A 13198-nucleotide genomic window follows, 5' to 3' on the forward strand; every position below is an offset into this window, starting at 1 on the left:
TGAGGCACCTCTGAGCTTATCGGAATGACAAGGTTTCTTGTCAGACCCTTGACCTCCCTGAGTAAGAACCATTTCGACTCGTCTGGCGACATTAGCAGCCGCCTGAAAAGAAATCTCACTCCCAGTCTCCTTAGCCATCTGTAATCTGATAGGCTGAGCAAGTCCATCAATAAACCTCCTCACCCTCTCTCTCGGTGGGAAGGAATAGCATGACGGGCCAAATCCACAAAACGGGTCTCACACTTCCCTGCTGAAGACGCTCAAACTGACGGCGACGTTCCTCTCTCAATGTGATAGGCAGAAACTTCTCTATGATGAGCATAGAGAATTGGTCCCAAGTAAGAGCAGGCAACCCAGCTAGTCTGGTCAACAAGTAATCTCTCCACCATTTCTTGGCGGAACCAGTCATCTGAAATGCAGTAAAATCGACCCCATTGGTCTCCACTATTCCGAAGTTTTCGTAGAACCTCGTGGCAGCTATCAAGATACTCCTGGGGATCCTCTGAAGGAGCACTATTGAAGAGAACAATAAAGAGCTTGGTAAACATGTCCAACCTCCATAAAGACTCAGAAGACATAGCTGGCCCATCTACGATCTGTGCCGCAATAACTGGCTGAACTAATCCGACTGGCTGAGCTACTGGAGCCTGATACTGGGGAGCTATCTGCTTTGTACCAGAAGTGGTAGGAGTCTGTGCTCCTCCTCCAGCCTGAGAGACAGTTGGTGCCATGGGAAATGTGCCAGTCTAGTCCACACTCTCCATAACTCCCACCAAACGGACCAAAGCGTCATAAAGTACTAGGTGGCAATGAACCCCTCTGGAACCTGAGCTGGTCCGGCAGGAATAGTCTGGACTGGAACCTCCTCGTCAAGCTCTATCTGAGGCTCCACTGCTGGGGCTGCTGCTTGGGCCCTAGGCTGAGCCCTGCCCCGCGTAGCAGCTGTCACTGGAGGCTCTGGCTACTGCTCAACTGAGGAAGCGGTACGTGTTCTCGCCATCTAAGATAGAATAAGATTAGAAGAGTTCAATCAGTATTGAGAAAGCAAAATCGCACGACAAAGAAGAATATAAGTGAAACTTGTTCCTAAACTTCATAGCCTCTGGAAGATAAGTACAGACGTCTTTGTACCGATCCTCCAGACTCTACTAAGCTTACTCGTGAATCGGGAGACCTAGGCAGCCTAGTGCTCTGATACCAACTATCACAACCCAAAATTTCCCACCAACGGGACCGTGATGGCGCCTAACATTTCACTTGCTAGGCAAGCCAACGTTAGAAAATCGTTAAACCAATTCCTTATTTCCATTCAAAAAATTACAATAATTAACTAAGATAAAATATAATAAATACGGAATATTATAAAACTAGATTAATTACTACCCCCGGATCTGGAGTCACAATTCACGAGCATTCTAGAATTAACTACAAGAAATAGTCTGAAAGAAATACAACTCTCAGAATGAAAGAAACGGTAGAACAGAAAAGATAGATGGGGACTTCAAGGTTTGTGAACGCCGACAGATCTACCTTGAGTCTCCGGACAGCGGACCAATAGCAAAATCTCGATCAACCCGAGCCGGTATCAAATTCTGCACAAAAAGTGCAGAGTGTAGTATTAGTATAACCGACCCCATGTACTGGTAAGTGTCGAGCCTAACCTCGACGAAGTAGTGACGAGGCTAAGGCAAGGCACCTACAAATCAACCTGTACAATTTAACAGTGTATATACAAATAACAGAGATGAAGAACTAAATAGGAAATGTCGAGAGGGGAACAAACTTAGGGGAATACAAGATAAAGAACTACAACAGAATGATCACCGGAGCAGTCAATATACCATGAATCAACCGGAATAGTGAATACAGTAAGGAAAAAATGCACGGCATCACCCTTCATGCTTTTACTCTCAATCTCACCATAAATTTAATAGAAACGGCACGGCATCACCCTTTTTGCATAAACTCTCATATCATGGCACGATATCACCCTTCGTGCATTAACACTCACAATATGGCACGGCATCACCCTTCGTGCATTAACACTCACAATATGGTATGGCATCACCCTTCGTGCATTAACACTCTCCCTTACCATGATGCAATGCATAAATAACAACAGGGAGATAGATTAACAAGTACAAACCTTACGTCAACATTTGGTTCCATAATATCAATTACAACTTTGAACTAAAAACTCAATTATCACAAGAAAATCCGTAAACATGATAAGAACGATAAATTGAATAACACAAGTATAACACGTAGCAATTTGGCATAGGAAAGAGACAATATAAGAAAAATAGAGAAACATGGAAAATAGGTAAATTGGCGGCTCATAAGTAATCGTCACCTCAAATATACGCCGCTCACATGGATTTTACTTAACAAGTAATCTAAGGTTCCTAATTCCCTCAAGTCAGGGTTAGACACAACACTTACCTCCCTCCGAAGGGCACTTAATTCTCAATCACAGCTTTTCCTTTGGAATTCACATCCAAACCACTCGTATCTATTCAAAAATGACTAAATAATATCAAATATTACTAAAGGAATCAATTATATTGCATAAATTAAATTTCCCAAATTTTCCTCCAAAAAGTCGAATAATCGACCCCGGGCCCGCTTGGTCAAAACCTGAGGTTCAGACCAAAATCCATTTACCCATTCATCCCCGAGCCCGAATATATAATTGGTTTTGGAATGCGACCTCAAATTGATGTCTAAATCCCTAAATTCTCGAAATCCCTAGTTTCTACCCTAACCCCTAATTCTACCATGAAAACTCTAGATTTTAGGTTAAAAATTCAAGGAATGTAATGGGTAAATGAAAGAAAATGGTTTAGAATCACTTACCAAACATTTGGGGAAGAAATGGCTCTTAAAAAATCTCTTTTCACCGTTTGGTTTTTGAGAAAAATGAGTTTTTGGCTAAAATCCAGTTTTTGGATTCTGTTAAATGCTGGGCGACAGTGTTCATCGCGTTCATGAAAGCACTGTCGCGTTCGCGAAGGGTACTGGCTGCCAAGCCTTCGCGTTCACGAGACACATCTCGCGTTCACGATGGTTACTCCCCGCTAGCCTTCGCGTTCGCGATGAAGGAACGGCTGACTCCCCCTCCCCAATGCCTAACACTACGCGTTCGCGATGGGCTTGTCGCGTTCGCAAAGGGTAACGCCCCCATCGCTTCGCATTCGTGACCAAACCTTCGCGTTCACGATGAAGAAATCCCTGTCTCATCAGTTTACTCTTCGCATTCGCGAGAGGACCTTCGCGAACGCGAAGAAGGACGTGCCAGAACACATGCTGCAGCAAAATACCTGATTTTCAAAGTCCAAAACATCCCATGGCCTATCCAAAACTCACCTGAGCCCTCGGGGATCCAAACCAAACATGCACACAAGTCTATAAACATCATACGAACTTGCTCGCGCGATCAAATCGCCAAAATAACACCTAGAACTACGAATTTAGCGCCAAATCAAATAGCATTCTCAAGAACGCTTTAAAATTTCTATTTTCTCAACTAGACATCCGAATCACGTCAAATCAACTTTGTTTCTCACCAAATTTTATAAAAAAGTCTTAAATATCATAATGAATTTGTACCGGGCTCCGGAACCAGAATACGGACCCGGCACTAACAATGCCAAACATCGATCAATTCTAAAAACTAATTAATTTTCAGACTTTTAAATTTTATCAAAAATTCATAACTTGAGCTAGGGACCTCCGAATTCGATACCGGGCGTATGCCCAGATCTCATAATTCGATACGGACCCACCGGGACCGTCAAAATATGGATTCGGGCTCGTTTACCAAAAATGTTGACCGAAGTCAACTAAAATCAACTTTTAAGGCATAAATTCTTATTTTTCATCAATTTTCAACATAAAAGCTTTCCGGAAACCTGTCTGGATTGCGCACGCAAATCGAGGAGGGTAAAAATGAGATTTTTTAAGGCTTAAGAGCGCAGATTCAAGTTCTAAAATACAAGATGACATTTTGGGTCATCATATATATGCCCTGTAGCCTCTCGAAGATAAGTATGGACGTCATCATACCGATTCGCAAGACTCTACTGGACACTTGCTCATGACTTGTAGAACCTATGAACCTAGAGCTCTGATACCACCTTGTCACGACCCAAAATCCAACTAGTCGTGATGGCACCTAACCCAACCCGCTAGGTAAGCCAACTTTCAACTATCCAATTCCAATAACAATTATTAAAGAAATTTAAGTAAATAATTATCTTAAACTTATACATTTCCCAAGAACTGGTAGTACAAATCATGAGTTTCTAAGAATAGAGTATATAAGCTATATTTGATATAACATTAGCTATATTAATATGTGTGTGTGTATATATATATATATATATATATATATATATATATATATATATATGATGACCCAAAATGTCATCTTTAAATTTAATATTTAATTATATGTTCTAAGACCTCAAAAAGCACTATTTAACATTCCTTGACTTGCGTGCACAGTCCGTAAAACTTTACGAAAAGTTTTTAGGTGAAAAATGGATTAAAATGTGAATTAGAGCTTTAAAACTCAACTGAGTTGACTTTGGTCAATATTTTAAGCAACCGGACTCGGATCAGTATTTTGACAATTTTGGTAGGTCCGTATCATGATTTGGGACTTGGGCGTATGCCCGGAATCAAATTCAGAGGTCCCTAGCCCGAGATATGGAATTTTGATAAAAAATTAAAAGTTTAAGTTCAAATAGTGACCGGATGTCGAATTATGTGCAAACGACCCTAGAATAGAATTTGGCTGATTCCAACAGTTTTGTATGGTGATTTTGGACATAGTAGCGTGATCGGAATTTTATTTGAAAGTCCGTAGTGAAATTAGGCTTGAAATGGAAAAAACAAGAATTTAAAGTTTGGAAGTTTGACCGGGGAGTTGACTTTTTGATATCGGGGTCGGAATCCAGTTCTGAAAATTTTCACAGCTCTGTTATGTAATTTGTGACTTGTGTGCAAAATTGGAAGTCAGTCAGACTTGATTTGATAGGTTTCGACATCGAATGTAGAAGTTGGAAATTCTTGAGTTTCATTAAGCTTGAATTGGGGTGTGATTTGTGATTTTAGCATTCTTTGATTTGATTTGAGGTTTCAAATAAGTTTGTATGATGTTTTAGGACTTGTTGGTTTATTGGGTTGAGGTCCCGAGGGTCTCGGGTGAGTTTCGGATGGTTAACAGATCAAAAGTGGGACTTAGCTGCTGCAAAAGCTGCTACAATTTTTCTACTGGAAATGCTATCAAAATCGGGCTGTCTGTCAAAATCTATCAAAATCGGGCTGCCTATCAAAATCGGACTCCGTGTCAAAATCAGACTCCCTGTCAAAATCAGACTCCCTATCAAAATCGGACTCCCTGTCAAAATCGGGTTCCCTGTCTAAATGGGGCTCCCTGTCAAAATGGGGCTCCCTGTCAAATATCGGGCTCCCTGGCAAATCGAGCTCCCTAGCAAATCGGGCTTCCTGGAAAATCGGGCTCCCTGACAAATGGGGCTCCTTGGTAAATGGGGCTCCCTGGAAAATCGGACTCCCTGGAAAATCGAGCTCCCTGACAAATTAGGCTCCCTGGAAAATCGGGCTCTCTGGAAAATCGGGCTCCCTCACTAGTGTACAAATCGGGCTCCCTCACGAGTGTACAAATCAGGCTCCCTGACAGATCTGTAAGTTATAAAAACAGGGGACTTCATCCCATTTGCCATTTTTGACGAATTGGAGCTTGAGGAGAGGCGATTTTGATATATTTTCAAGGAAGAAATATTGGGGTAAGTGATTCTAACTCGGATTTGGTCAATATACACGAATATATCATTGTTTTCGCAATTTAATTAGTGTTTTGAGATAGAAATTTGGGAAACTTTTAGAAATCTCATAGAAACGAATTTTTGAGATTTCGGTATCGACCCTGAGTAAGATTTGAGTGAAACTGGTATAGATGGACTCGTAATTGAATGGGTTATCGGATTTTGTAAGTTTCGCCAGATTTCGAGACATGAGCCCCATGGATAATTTTTTAGCTAATTTCGGATTTTATTGAAAAGTGTAATATTTTCGTATGAAATTGATTCCTATAAATTTTGTTGACTGTATCGAATTAATTATGACTAGATACGAGTCGATCGGAGTCGGAAAATTGAGGAAAAAATATAATACTTGATTAAATTGGAACAAGTCGAGGTAAGTAACTTGTCTAACCTTGTGTGGGGGAAATTTTCCCTAGGATTGGTATTGATGTGATTATTGAAATGTGTTGAAAGTCATGTATGCGAGGTGGCGAGTGTGTACACGGGCTAAATGTGAAAGATTATATTTTTAAACTGTGTAGATCATTGTTGCGCATTTATTAAATTATTTTATCTTGTTATATTCTTCATCATTGATCTGAGATATATACTTTAAATTTGTTTGACCTTTTCCTGCCAATTGTTTTACCTGTTTAGTTGAAACTTGGTTTCTTTTATTCTGTGCATTATTTGAAGGTTAATTTTCTTTATATTAAATAATATTAATATGAAGTATTTGACATTTTTAAATTTGATATTGAAGCAACGTATTAAAGATTTTGAAATATTATTTTCCTGAATTACTTATTCCTGAATATTTTTGTAAGATTTTCGTACTCATTGTGATGGAGCCATGAGCTCTTTATTGTGAAGAACTATTATTGATGATTTATTTTGGCATGAGCCGTGAGCTCTTTTTTGTGGAAAAATATTATTGATGATTTATTTTGGCAAGTTAAATTATTTGAGCACTTGAGGTGCAAATTGTGATATATTGTAATATTGATAAGGTCCGGGTATTAAAACGCATGCGGTGAGATAAGGGTGGCTTGATACGCGTGGCTAGTAGAGGAAACTACTAGAAGTCATGCAGTGTGATATGGATGGCTAAAACGCGGGATGCTATTTCGGGAAAAATATTTTTTGAAAATAAATTGTGAAGGCTCCCGCGGTGAGATAAGGAAATGAGATATTGTAAATTTATTTATGATTTGGGACTACGAGGTGGTACCTCGAGAGTGCCCTTGTTAATATTGATTTATGGCTGCAGTTGCCTTTGATTATTTGTTGTGATTTTCTTAAAGTTGAAAGGAATTCTGTTTTGTTTCCACAAGATATTATTTGCCATTATTTTGAGTAATTAAATGGTGACATACTACTTGATTCATTTCCAAATATCATTTTATTTTACTATATTGTTAAACATTTTACCATGCCATTATTATATTCTAGTAGTGCCTCACCTGACCTCGTCACTACTCTACCGAGGTTAGGCGTGGCACTTACTGGTTACCGCTATGGTGTACTCATACTACGCTTCTGCACATCTTTTTGTTCAGATCCATGTACATCTTACCAGCCTAGACGTTAGTGAGTTACTTACGCACAAAGACTTCGAGGTATATCTGCCAGCGTCCGCAGACTCCGGAGTCCCCTTCTATCATTTTTATGTTGCTTCCTTATTTTACTTTAGACCTTGGTATATAGATACATTGAGAATAAGTTCTTAGAAGCTCGTGACTTATTTCTACTGGGTTTTGGGAGTTGAAATTGTTTGAATGGTAGTTTATTTATTTCAGTTATTTATTATTATTCTGCATTAGTAGGCTTACCTAGTCTTAGAGACTTGGTGCCATCACGACATCCTACGAAGGGAATTTGGGGTCATGACAAGTTGGTATCATAGCTCTAGTTTCATAGGTGTTATGAGTCACAAGTAGGTTTAGTAGTGTCTTGCGGATCGGTACGGTGACGTCTATACTTATCTTCGAGAGGCTATGGAACTTTTAGGAAATATTTACTTCTTTGAATCCCTTGTCGTGCGGCATTGATTTAGCTTGAAACATATATCTTATATTCCTTTGTATCCACTCGTGTATGACATTGCGCACTCAGTATCAGTTCTGGGTCGATGGTTCGTGATGCCGCAGATGGACTAGGAGGGAGCCAGAGATGCTCAAACATTGCCTCAACGTGTGGTTCCGACTGAAGATGCGGGCGTATTGAGAGATCACCCAGTGAATCATGTGGGAGGGGGCAATAGATGTTGGCGTCTGGTTGATTTATACGAGCTGTGAAGGTTATTATTGTCGATCATCGGACGTTGTGACCTATTACTTCGCACTGAGTGGGGAGAGTCCACTATCAATGGGTGGATTGCGGGGTCATGTATTATATCAGTTTTGGCCTGAAATGTATATATGTGGTATTGAAAGATTCCCTAAAATTTACACATGTTTAAGGCCTGAGATTTTGTAGAGGATAAGGTTGGGACTTGCGGTATGTCCGCCTCCTTAATAATCATATACTTCATTACCAAAGGAGTTATAGAAACAACTCTAAATTTGCAGAAGATCTACTCAGCGTGGATGTTACGGTTATGGATTTTGGGGTGCTTCGGAGGAAGTACAGTTGTTGACGAGATTCTAGACTATGTGGTTCGTGCCAATATTTGTCTGTATGGAGCTCTACTTTTGTGATCGTTGTGTATAACTAGGGGTAAGGGTTACCCCAAAGAAGAATCGAAGAGTATGTTAAGAAATGGGTCGGCACAACAGTGTTGAGTCAGCATAACAAAAGAAGAAATTTGCCTTGGGAGAGATAATTCTCTACCGGTGTTCATGGCAAGCCTATGAAGAGGGTAGACCAGCCAATGCAACACCGCCTACTTGGCTCAGTTCTCATAAATGCTTTTGAAAGAGTTTGTTTCCCGGACTCTCCGTAATGCGTGGCGCATAGGGTTTGAACGGTTGTGTCACGTCATCATTGACGGTGTATGAATATGCCATCAAGTTCAATAAGTTATCCTGTCATACTCCTACTTTGCTTCCTACATCCATAGGGCGAGTCCACAGACTCACTAAAGGACTCAATTATGATCGTAAAATTTTGTACGACTCGAGAGCTACAAGCTAATACTTCCTTTTTGCTAGTTGTACAAATTGCCAAGATATTAGAACGTGTTTGGGGTGAGGAAAAAGGAAACTAAGGAGACCAAGATGTATCGAGATTCTAGGGGATTCAGTGGGTTCTACTCTATAAGTATAAATCATTATGGCGGGGGCTCGGGCAGTCGGCCAGCCCAGTCCACACATCGGATTACTCGGGATGCTCTAGTAAATTCTTTTAATGCACCACCAATATGAGTTTCCTACAATGGTTATTCCAGTTATCTAGCGCAGACTCAATATGAGCAGCCTAACTCGCAAAGGGGTTGTTATGAATACGGCGATATTAGGCACATCATGAGAAAATTGTCCCAAACGTGGGAGATACTTATTTCATCAAAGCACTCAGGCTACGTGCCCCATTGTAGTTACTACACCACCCACACGACCAGTCAGGGGTGGAGGACAGGCGGGTAGAAGGCGTCCTACAGGTGGAGACCCAGCCGTTAATATATTTGTTTTATGGTATGGCGGAGGTCGCTACATCAGTTGTCATCCTATATTTGTTTTATGGTACGACCTTGATATACTATAAAGGAATAATTTCCTTAACTTGATCCGGTTCTAAGTATCGAGACGAGTCCTCCTATTGTGCTCCACTTATGAGTGAGCTTCATAATTCTATAATCTACTTATGTGTTTACCCCTGTTGGGAGATTTTATGGAGATAACTACGCCTATCATTTCGTGTTGATCACTAATAAGAGCTGCGAGGCTAAATGTGGCTTTCTGTTACTCATTTCGGTAAGTTTTGATGTAAATTCCGAATAATTAATTGCAAATTGTGAATTATATGCCCTACCGGTGTGGGGTTCATTATGTGTTGTGATTTTATTTAACGAAAATTATTTAAAAGGAGAAAATGGAAAACTTCGATTGGCACGATGTGCAAATTACTTGTGATTCAGAACTGAGGACGAGATCCTCGCATTTTAATATAAATTGATATGTTTAAACCGGGCTACGAGCTGCGGTGGAAGTTATATAATGACGAGATCCTTGTGAGGAAAATTCTTATGTTTAAGTTCTCTCTTGTGAAATTAAATTTGTACTATAATACTAATAAGGAGTCATGCGTGTTAGGCTTATTTGAAAATTTTTATATGAAATTCTTTGTGCATACTTGCCAAATTCGTGTTGTAATTATTGAGTTTTAACCTACGAGGTTGGTGCCCGTCCAGGTGACGTGAAATGTGACTCATTAATTTGGGTAAATAATTATGAGGTCTTCATGCCTCGTGTTTTGTTATCAGTATTGTGATGGTTTGAAACGAGATATTTATTAACATGAAGTTAATTGACGATTCTGTAATTGATTACGAACAACTATTAAGACCAAATTGACACAGAAGGGTGCTCCGTTCAGGTGGACAGAGGAATGTGAGGAAAGCTTCCAAAAGCTCAAGACAGCTTTGACCACAACCCCAGTATTGGTATTACCTACAGGTTCAGTGGCTTATACTGTGTATTGTGATGCATCGCGTATTGGTCTCGGCGCAGTGTTGATGCAAGATGGTAGGGTGATTGCCTATGCGTCCAGACAGTTAAAGGTATATGAGAAGAATTATCATGTACATGACCTTGAGTTAGAAGAAATTGTTCATGCCTTGAAGATTTTGGTGGCATTATTTGTACGGTATCCATTGTGAGGTCTACACCGATCACCGGAGTCAACAACATCTATTTAAATAGAAGGATCTTAATTGCGGCAGCGGAGATGGTTGGAGTTGCTTAAGGATTATGATATCACCATTCCCTATCATCCTGGGAAGGCCTATGTAGTGGCCGATGCTATGAGTCGTAAGGCGTAAAGTTTGGGAAGCTTAGCATATTTACCTGTAGCAAAGAGGCCTTTAGCCTTGGATGTTCAGGCCTTGGCCAACCAGTTTGTCAGATTGGATATTTTTGAGCCGAGTCGAGTTTAGGCTTCTATGGTTTGTCAGTCTTCTCTTTATGATCGTATCAGGGAGCGTCAGTATGATGACCCCCACTTTCTTGTCCTTAAGGATACAATTTAGCATAGTGATGCCAAGGAAGTCACTATTGGAGATGACGGTGTAATACGGATGCAGGGCAGGCGATGTGTACCCAATGTAGATGGCTTGCGTGAGTTGATTCTCCAGGAGGCTCACAGTTCGCGGTACTCCATTCATCCGAGTACTGCAAAGATGTATCAGGACTTGAGACAACACTATTGGTGGAGGCGGAAGAAGAAAGACATAGTGGAGTATGTAGCTCGGTGTCGAAATTATCAACAAGTGAAATATGAGCATCGGCGACAGGGTGGATTGCTTCAGAAGTTGGAAATTCCAGAATGGAAATGGAAGCGGATCACTATGGATTTCGTTGTTGGGTTCTCACAGACTCAGAGGAAGTTCGATGCAGTTTGGGTAATTATGGATAGATTGACCAAGTCAGCGCATTTAATTCCTATGATGACTACCTACTCTTCCGAGCAGTTGGCTCGAATCTATATTCGCGAGATTTTCAGACTTCACGACGTACCGGTATCTATCATTTCTGACTGAGGTATGCAGTATACATCACAGTTCTGGAGGGCAGTACATCGTGAGTTGGGTACTCGGGTAGAGTTGAGTATAACATTTCACCCTCAGACGGACGGGAAGTCTGAACGCACTATTTAGATACTGGAGGATATGCTTCGTGCGTGTGTAATAGATTTTGGGGGTGCTTGGGATCAGTTCTTAGCACTTGCGGAGTTTGCTTACAACAACAGTTACTAGTGAAACATTCAGATGGGTTGTATCGAATCGGGCAAGGCTAGACTATTAGGTACAGACTTAGTTTAGGATGCCTTGGAAAAGGTTAAGTTGATTCAGGATTGTTACGATCCAAAATCCCAACCTGTCGTGACGACGCCTATCTCGGTACTAGGCAAGCTAATAATCTCGATAAACCACAATTTCTCTTAAGTTTTAAATCACAATAATTTAATACAACTTTCACAAATACTAACACGAACACTCCCCAAAACCTGGTGTTACTGAGTAAATGAGCATCTAATATGAATACAAGTCTGGAAAATACGGTCTATAATAGTCTGAGACCAAATACAGTATACAAGGATATAGAGAAGGAGAGGCAAGGTCTGCGGAACATGTCAGCTACCTAAAAATCTTCTAAAAATTAACTGCACAAAATGATCAACACTCGCTATGTCCAGGAACATCTGGATCTGCACACGAAGTGCAAGGTGTAGTATAAGTACAACCAACTCAGCAAGTAACAATAATAACTAAGGAACTGAAGATAATGACGAGCTAAATAATTTTTGTTCAATTTCAGTAATTCCAGCAAAGAATAGACATGCTTTCAAATCCGGCAGTTTAAGTCAAATCAATTTATATACAGTTCAATTTTATGTAATCCGGATAAAAAATCTTCCAGAGATTTCACAACAATGACAGATAGCAATCAAGTACAATAACAAATGCAAAGCAAGTACAACCTCTCAAGCAACAGTCACTCAACTCATCACTCGGCTCTCAGCCCTCAGCACTCACACTCAATGGGTACTCGCGCTCAGTGGGGGTCTACAGACTCCGGAGGGGCTCCTACAGCCCAAGCGCCATAATCTGCATGGACAACTCACGTGCTATAATATCCTCCACGGACAACTCACATGCCATAATATCCTTACCTCACCGACAGGCCCTCGGCCTTACTTAGTCCTCAACCTCTCTAGTCTCTCGGGCTCTCAAATATCACAAAGATCATCCCAAATAAAGATAACATAATGCATCAACAAATATCAAGAAAGACTGAGGTATAATACGCAAGTAAAATCATGACTGAGCACAAGATAGAAATTAGCAAATAAATCAATAAGTACGTGCCTTCTGTGTGTCCCAATAATACTATCACATAGACTAAGCATGATTTCTAACATGATTTATAGTCAAATTTCCTCAACATATAGAGAGCATATAGCTAACAACAAATTATTCAACTTTACAGTTTCACGGGATGGACCAAGTCACAATCCCCTCGGTGCATGCCCACACACATGTCACCTAGCATGTGTGTCACCTCTAAAATCATCACTTGACACAAATCTTGGGTTTCATACCCTCAGGACCAGATTTATAACTGTTACTTACCTCAAGCCGTGAAATTCTTATTCTGCAATGTCCTTTCCTCGTGAATTGGTCTCTAAATGCCTCCAATCTAGCCATAAATAAT

The sequence above is a fragment of the Nicotiana tabacum genome, chromosome 15 (assembly GCF_000715075.1).
Source record: "Nicotiana tabacum cultivar K326 chromosome 15, ASM71507v2, whole genome shotgun sequence".
Lineage (NCBI taxonomy): Eukaryota > Viridiplantae > Streptophyta > Magnoliopsida > Solanales > Solanaceae > Nicotiana > Nicotiana tabacum.